A 9602-nucleotide genomic window follows, 5' to 3' on the forward strand; every position below is an offset into this window, starting at 1 on the left:
AGTCAGCTCTTCCCATTAGATGGCCAAAGTATTAGAGCTTCAGTTTTGGCATCAGTCCTTCCAATGAATACTCAGGGTTGATTTCCTTTAGGACTGGCTGGTTTGATCTCCTTGCAGTCCAAGGGAGTCTCAAGAGTCTTCTCCAGCAGCTCAATTTGAGAGCATCAGTTCTTTGGTGTTCAGCCTTCTTTATGATCTGATCTCTCATCCATACATGACTGCTAGAAAAACCATAACTTTGGCTATATGGACCCATGTTGGCAAAGTGATGTATCTGCTTTTTAATACGCTGCCTGGGTTTGTCACAGCTTTTCTTCCAAAGAGCAAGCATGTTTTAATTTCATGGCTGCAGTCATCATCTGCAGTGATTTAGGAGCCCAAGAAAATAAAATCTGTCACTGCTTCCAATTTTCCCCCTTCTGTTTGTCATATAGATAACAAGTATAGGAAATTTTTTTAAAAAAATGAAATAATACTTGCAGTTAGGAAAATACTCATACTCCCCAAAACTCTGATGTATGACTTGATTAAAGGACTATTTTTATATCACAGCTTTCTGATGGAATTTTGGATTCACTTGAAGCCTTGTGTAGATATGTACAATATCCAGAAAGACATATCCATACTGTATTTTATTGATTGACATCACATAGATTTATAATGACAAAAATCTCTACTTTTCATGCGACCAACGAATACCTGTTTTGACCAACCCCAGCCCAACCAATCAGAGAGTGTTTCCCCACCCTGACACCCTGTGACATCATATACCTTCCTCTCTATCACTTGGAAAACACCAGATTCTGCAACCAGTTTAGAAATTAGAAACAAACATGTTTTCATGCTTATTATCGTCAAAAAGTTATCAGTTATTTTTTTTGTTAGTTTTCATTATACTTCATCATATTATTTTATATCCAACCAATAAAACAGTGAATTTAAAAAGTTTTTTTTTGTTTTTAATATGGAAAATGGACACAAATAAAGCAAAAAAAAAAAAAAAAAACAAGAGAATAAATTTGAAACACCCGGGGTGGCCAATTCCTGGCCCTGAATTTGGAGATAAATGCATTTTCTCCACCTCCTCCCATACCCACACTCTTACCCATCTCTTCCTGGGCCCCAGTCTCTCCTGGGCTGACGCTGACTTTCCCCATGAGATCAGGTTCCCAGTTTTCTCTCTTAACTCACCCTCATATTTTCTGCACTTTTGCTTGTTTGCTGTATTCCTCATTTGCTTTTAATTTTTTTGAGGACAGACCCTACCTTGACCTCATTTCTCTTCACGAGGTTCATCCAGCACAGGGCCTGGGGGAACACAGCCACTCAGTGAATAAGAGCCACTTTTGTGACCCGCTAGGCTTTGAAACTGTTAATGCTGGGATGACAATAATAAATGGCAACAGGCTTTTAAAAATAAAACATTTCATAGAAGGCAGGGCTATATGGGCTTCCCTGGTGGCTCACATGGTAAAGAATCTGCCTGCCCATGCAGGAGACCTGGGTCTGATCCTTGGGTTGGGAATATCCCCTGAAGAAGGGAATGGCATCCCACTGCAGTATTCTTGCCTGGAATATCCCATGCAGTGTGGAGCCTGGTGGGTCATAGTTCATGGGGTTGCAAAGAGTCAGACACGACTGAGCGACTAGCACTTTCACTTTCATATGAGGATTAGTATCTTAGTTCTTTTTTGGTTCATATAATTAGTATAAGAACAGTAATGACTATTTTAGGTCACCTTCTTGGCTTGTTACCTTTGCTTTATTTTTCATCCTTGGCCACTAAGTACATCATTAAACTTTACAAATTCCTGTCACGCATCATCCCAAGAGGAAAGGAACAAAAATTTTAGGTATATGAGATCAGTTTTCACTATTTAAAAACCAACCTAAATAATGTGATGTGGTGACTTCTTCTTATACATTAAAGACACTCACACACACAAATACACACTCACACACACACACACACCTTGACAGATATATTAAAACAGTTCACCAACCCTGATGATGTTTTATTTGTATGTACAGATGATTGCAGAACATTCTTCAATATGCACTTTCTGATGACAGCAAAGATACTTAACATGAAAATAATTATTTGAACTGTTGAGGTTCAGAAACTTTACCCCGTCCTAATACAACACAGGTAGATTCTTAAAAGCATTTGAAACTTTCGTTCTTGACGTTCAGTATGTTGACACGTATTTGCACACCCTTCAAGTTATACAAGAAGAGACAAAAGGACATTCTTTCTGCTTGGAGCACCGACCAGCCCCGAAACCTTTTCCTTCTTCCTGTCCTTTCAGGAGAAAGGTTTGCATATGTGCCAATCACCTGGAGTCCATCAAATACGAAGAATCTTGAGAGCCTTCCCGGATAATGGTGCTGAAGAGATTACCTGGGAGCAAAGATGATTTTGAGATGTGATTTTAAGGAAGTACAAGGTTACCTATGTTAACTTCTAAGAAATATTTCTGTTGTTTTTCTTCAAACCAGAAGGGCTCAAGCCACATCTGTATGGCTGGTTTTTTTCTGAACAAGGTGTGCCTGTCCTACCAAGGATATACCGATAATTCAAGGTAATCAGCAGAGTACATTACAGGGGAAAATCCGAACCAACAAGCTGTACAAACAGAATAGCAGTCAGAAGATTTAATGCATTTCTGATGTACGTTTAAGGCACTGACACTGGGCCACAGATGTACATGTGTTGTGTTTTATTTTGCTGAGATATGACCTGCGAGAACCTATTACAGAACATCATCACCCACACTGGAGGGGCCGGGAAGGAAAAATTCCATCACACATTACTTCTGCAGATGCATTAGAGAAACAAATTGTACTCGGAATTGAAAAGTCACAGGCTTATTCTGTCTTAATAAATTCCTGCCAAAAGGCTAAGTGTAAGACTAGAAATACTTCCCAAATGTTGTTACTGTATTATCATCTTTGACATCTCCAGGGCTGTTCCTAGAATCATCAGATATCAGTTCAGAGTTCTCACAATAAATTCTCTTTTTTCGTCTTTCCTTTTTTTTCCAACGGGTTGTTGCTTTCATGTAGCCATGTTGAGTTAGCTATCCCTGAAATATAAAGCTTCCTTTGGTTAAAAGAAAAGGGTACTTTTAAGTAAAGTGTTTATCACTTCACTCTTCCCACTGGTTAATCTATATAGTTTCTTAGCACAAGGTGTTAATCCTTACTGTAAATTTACTATCAGACTTGTCTAAAGATTCTCAAGATCTGTTGGGACAGGTTAAAAATAGAAAAGTGAAAGTCCAAACTCCGATTTCTCTGAGGCAGATTCTGGGTCCTAATTCTCTGTGGCTTTAGTAGCGAAACATAGAGGGATGCTCTACAAATATCTGTTACATAAATAACAGAAAGAGGTGGCGATTAAATGGAATTATGGCATTTTAAACTATCCTATGGAAATTAACCTAGCTACTGTTTTATAAACGGAGATAGAAGATACCAGTTTTATCAGACTAAGTTCATGACTGAAATTATCCTTTTCTATTTTATCGTTCTAATAAGACACCATCTTTTGAAAATGGGTACCTTTAGTCTTGCCATATCAGCATTGTATATGTTGAAATATAGCTTTAGTTATAAAACAAGCAAATGAACAAACCTGAGAACAACTTACAGAAATATACTTATCCAAGCCAAAGGTCTGTAACCTGCTGTAGAAGTGTGGGGATGTGTAACAGATTATCACAAAATGCAGAGTGCCACAAACAGGGCAGATCTGTTACCTTACAGCTTCTGCAGTCTGGAAACCGGTAGAGCCCGTTTGGGTCCTTTCTAAGAGGTCTCACTTTAAGTCATAACCACACGCTTGTCCAGGGTTGTAGCATCTCAGGGCCTGAGGGACCTCATGACGCAGCAACTGGTGATGCAAGACAGACTTCCAGACAGTAGTCGAGATGCAAGCCACAGTCTCTTTGTGCTCTAATCTCAGCAGTAAACCTATCACTTTTCTCAGGTATATGATAAGAAATGAATCAATAAGATCATCACACATTTAAGGGGAGAGGGTTACACAAGAGGATGAACACAGAGTTCAGGCGTCATTGGGAACCATCTTGGTACATATGACCAAAAAGAGGGTCAAACATAGATTTCACTTTCAAGAAATTAATCTCATTATGAAAGCATCGTAATAAGTTTAGTTCAGTTCAGTCACACAGTTGTGTCCGACTCTTTGCAACCCCCGAATCGCAGCAGGCCGGCCTCACTGTCCATCACAAACTCCCGGAGTTCACTCAAACTCATGTCCATAGACTCAGTGATGTCATCCAGCCATCTCATCCTCTGTCATCCCCTTCTCCTCCTGCCCCCAATCCCTCCTAGCATCAGAATCTTTTCCAATGAGTCAACTCTTCGCATGAGGTGGCCAAAGTACTGGAGTTTCAGCTTTAGCATCATTCCTTCCAAAGACATCCCAGGGCTGATCTCCTTTAGAATGGACTGGTTGGATCTCCTTGCAGTCCAAGGGACTCTCAGGAGTCTTCTCCAACACCACAGCTCAAAAGCATCAATTTTTCAGGTCTCAGCTTTCTTCACAGTCCAACTCTCACATCCATACATGACCACTGGAAAAACCATAGCCTTGACTAGACAGACCCTTTGTTGGCAAAGTAATGTCTCTGCTTTTGAATATGCTATCTAGGTTGGTCATAACTTTCCTTCCAAGTAGTAAGCGTCTTTTAATCATGGCTGCAGTCACCATCTACAGTGATTTTGGAGCCCCCCCAAAATAGTCTGACACTGTTTCCACTGTTTCCCCATCTATTTCCCATGAAGTGATGGGACCAGATGCCATGATCTTTGTTTTCTGAATATTGAGCTTTAAGCCAACTTTTTCACTCTCCTCTTTCACTCTCATCAAGAGGCTCTTTAGTTCTTCACTTTCTGCCATAAGGGTGGTGCCATCTGCATATCTGAAGTTACTGATATTTCTAATGGAAATCTTGATTCCAGCTTGTGCTTCTTCCAGCCCAGCGTTTCTCATGATGTACTCTGCATATAAGTTTAATAAGCAGGGTGACAATATACAGCCTTGACGGACTCCTTTTCCTATTTGGAACCAGTCTGTTGTTCCATGTCCAGTTCTAACTGTTACTTCCTGACCTGCATACAGATTTCTCAAGAGGCAGGTCAGGTGGTTTGGTATTCCCATCTCTTTCAGAATTTTCCACAGTTTATTGTGATCCACACAGTCAAAGGCTTTGGCATAGTCAATAAAGCAGAAATAGACATATTACTGGAACTCTCCTGCTTTTTCGATGATCCAGCGGATGTTGGCAATTTGATCTCTGGTTCCTCTGTCTTTTCTAAAACCAGCTTAAACGTCTGGAAGTTCATGGTTCACATATTGCTGAAACCTGGCTTGGAGAATTTTGAGCATTATTTTACTAGCGTGTGAGATGAGTGCAATTGTGTGGTAGTTTGAGCATTCTTTGGCATTGCCTTTCTTTGGGATCGGAATGAAAACTGACCTTTTCCAGTCCTGTGGCCACTGCTGAGTTTTCCAAATTTGCTGGCATATTGAGTGTAGCACTTTCACAGCATCATCTTTCAGGATTTGAAATAGCTCAACTGGAATTCCATCACCTCCACTAGCTTTGTTCGTAGTGATGCTTTCTAAGGCCCACTTGACTTCACATTCCAGGATGTCTGGCTCTAGATGAGTGATCACACCATCGTGATTATCTGGGTCATGAAGATCTTTTTTGAACAGTTCTTCTGTGTATTCTTGCCACCTCTTCTTAATATCTTCTGCTTCTGTTAGGTCCATACCATTTCTGTCCTTTATTGAGCCCATCGTTGCATGAAATGTTCCCTTGGTATCTCTAATTTTCTTGAAGAGATCTCTAGTCTTTCCCATTCTGTTGTTTTCCTCTATTTCTTTGCATTGGTTGCTGAGGAAGGCTTTCTTATCTCTTCTTGCTATTCTTTGGAATTCTGCATTCAGATGCTTATATCTTTCTTTTTCTCCTTTGCTTTTCACTTCTCTTCTTTTCACAGCTATTTGTAAGCCCTCCCCAGACAGCCATTTTGCTTTTTTGAATTTCTTTTCCATGGGGATGGTCTTGATCCCTGTCTCCTGTACAATGTCACGAACCTCCATCTATAGTCCATCAGGCACTCAATCTATCAGATCTAGGCCCTTAAATCTATTTCTCACTTCCACAGTATAATCATAAGGGATTTGATTTAGGTCATACCTGAATGGTCTAGTGGTTTTCCCTACTTTCTTCAATTTAAGTCCGAATTTGGTAATAAGGAGTTCATGATCTGAGCCACAGTCAGCTCCCGGTCTTGTTTTTGTTGACTGTATAGAGCTTCTCCATCTTTGGCTGAAAGAACAGAATCAATCTGATTTCGGTGTTGACCATCTGGTGACGTCCATTTGTAGAGTCTTCTCTTGTGTTGTTGGAAGAGGGTGTTTGCTATGACCAGTGCATTTTCTTGGCAAAACTCTATTAGCCTTTGTCCTGCTTCATTCCATATTCCAAGGCCAAATTTGCCTGTTACTTCAGGTGTTTCTTGACTTCCTACTTTTGCATTCCAGTCACCTAGAATGAAAAGGACATCTTTTTTTGTGTGTTAGTTCTAAAAGCTCTTGTAGGTCTTCTTAGAATCATTTGACACTCATCCAAGGTAAGGAGCAGTGGCTGCACTTTGCTGGAGCAGCCGTGAAGAGATATCCCATGTTCAAGGTAAGATAAACCCAAGTAAGATGGTAGGTGTTGCGAGAGGGCCTCAGAGGGCAGACACACTGAAACCCTAATCACAGAAAACTAGCCAATCTGATCACATGGGCCACAGTCTTGTCTAATTCAATGAAACTAAGCCATGCCATATGGGGCCACCCAAGATGGGCGGGTAAAGGTGAAGAGATCTGACAGAATGTGGTCCACTGGAGAAGGGAATGGCAAACCACTTCAGTATTCTTGTCTTGAGAACCCCATGAACAGTATGAAAAGGCAAAATGATAGGATACTGAAAGGGGAACTTCTCGGGTTTGTAGGTGCCCAGTATGCTACTGGAGATCAGTGGAGAAATAACTCCAGAAAGAATTAAGGGATGGAGCCAAAGCAAAAACAATACCCAGCTGTAGATGTTACTGGTGATAGAAGCAAGGTCCAATGCTATAAAGAGCAATATTGCATAGGAACCTGGAATGTCAGGTCCATGAATCAAAGCAAATTGGAAGTGGTCAAACAGGAGTTGGCAAGAGTGAACATTGACATTCTAGGAATCAGTGACCTAAAATGGACTGGAATGGGTGAATTTAACTCAGATGACCATTATATCTACTACTGTGGGCTGGAATCCCTTAGAAGAAATGGAGTAGCCATCATGGTCAACAAAAGAGTTAAAATGCAGTACTTGGATGCAATCTCAAAAATGACAGAATGATCTCTGTTCATTTCCAAGGCAAACCATTCAATCATTGTCCTAGTTCATGTCAAATTATAGAGTAAAAATTAGGAAGATTCCTAAAACCAAGTGTTTCCTCTCAACCCAATTACCCTCTGTGCCTAGCAGATGGATTCAGTATGTAATACCACACGTATTTTAGGAAGAAGGAAAGAAGTGAGGGTAAGAGAGAGGAAATCTGGTTTTGAGCAGTTATGTCTCCAAGTGCTGGGCTAGATACCTTTCAGGCCCTACCTTACTTAATTCTCACAGTGTTGGGACTTAGAAAACAAACACGCTTGTGTCACAGCGCTGGAACTCAAAGCCACACCTGTCTTGCCGGAAAACCAATGCTTCTCATTTATAAACAGCATTATTGTTGACCTTGGAACTAGAGATTGAAGAGTTGGCTCATAGGCCCCCCTTTTTGGTTGACAGCCTGTGACATTAAGCAAGGCAAGGGGCCTTCCTAAGACTCAGTTTTCTGAACTGCAGAGTCTTGGGATTCTAGTCCGAATTCTCAGTTTCATGATGTCCACAACTTTGAATAAAGCCAAGGGGCTACTTTATAGCATCATGACTGTATTACCATCCAAAGTAAGAGTGTCCATAAGTGAGTGGACCTAATTAAAGTTAAAAGCTTTTGCACAATGAAGGAAACTATAAACAAGGTGAAAAGACAGCCGTCAGAGTGGGGGAAAATAATAGTGAATGAAGCAACTGACGAAGAATTAACCTAAAAAATATACAAACAGCACATGCAGCTCAATACCAGAAAATTAAACAACCCAATCAAAAAATGGGTGAAAGAACTAAACAGACATTTCTCCAAAGAAGACATACACTTGGCTGACAAACACATGAAAAAATGCTCATCGCTCATTATCAGAGAAATGCAAATCAAAACCACAATGAGGTACGTTCTCATGCAGGTCAGAATGGCTGCCATCAAAAAGTCTACAAACACTAAATGCTGGAGAGAATGTGAAGAAAAGGAAACGCTCTTACTCTGTTGGTGGGAATGCAAACTAGTACAGCCACTATGGACAACAGTGTGGAGATTCCTTAAAAAACTGGAAATAGAACAGCAATACGAACCAGTAACCCCACTGCTGGGCATACACACTGAGGAAACCAGAATTGAAAGAGACACGTGTACCCCAATGATCGTCACAGCACTGTTTACAATAGCCAGGACAAGGAAGCAACCTAGATGTCCATCTAGGTTGATAGGATACTGAAAGAGGAACTCCCCAGGTCAGTAGGTGCCCAATATGCTACTGGAGATCAGTGGAGAAATAACTCCAGAAAGAATGAAGGGATAGAACCAAAAAAAAAACAATACCCAGCTGTGGATGTGATTGGTGATAGAAGCAAGGTCCAATGCTGTAAAGAGCAATATTGCATGCTGCTGCTAAGTCACCTCAGTCATGTCCAACTCTGTTTGACCCCATAGACGGCAGCCCACCAGGCTGCCCCGTCCCTGGGATTCTCCAGGCAAGAACACTGGAATGGGTTGCCATTTCCTTCTCCAATTCATGAATGTGAAAAGTGAAAGTGAAGTCGCTCAGTCGTGTCTGACTCTTAGCGACCCCATGGACTGTAGCCTACCAGGCTCCTCCATCGATGGGATTTTCCAGGCAAGAGTACTGGAGTGGGGTGCCATTACCTTCTCAAGGAACCTGGAATGTCAGGTTCATGAATCAAGGTAAATTGGAAGTGGTCAAACTTCCAATCAAAATCAAAAGAGATGGCAAGAGTGAATGTCGACGTTCTAGGAATCAGCTAACTAAAATGGACTGGAATGGTGATTTTAACTCAGATGACCCTTATATCTACTACTGCGGGCAGGAATCCCTCAGAAGAAATGGAGTAGCCATCATGGTCAACAAAAGAGTCCGAAATGCAGTACTTAGATGCAATCTCAAAAACAACAGAATGATCTCTGTTCATTTCCAAGGCAAACCATTCATATCACAGTAATCCAAGTCTATGCCCGAACTGGTAACACTGAAGAAGTTGAAGTTGAACGGTTCTATGAAGACCCACAAGACCTTTTAGAACTAACACACAAAAAAGATGTCCTTTTCATTCTAGGGGACTGGAATGCAAAAGTAGGAAGTCAAGAAACACCTGAAGTAACAGGCAAATTTGGCCTTGGAATACGG

Source organism: Bos grunniens, chromosome 20 (genome assembly GCF_055505025.1).
Source record: "Bos grunniens cultivar Pamir isolate PY7600 chromosome 20, Bosgru_T2T1.0, whole genome shotgun sequence".
Lineage (NCBI taxonomy): Eukaryota > Metazoa > Chordata > Mammalia > Artiodactyla > Bovidae > Bos > Bos grunniens.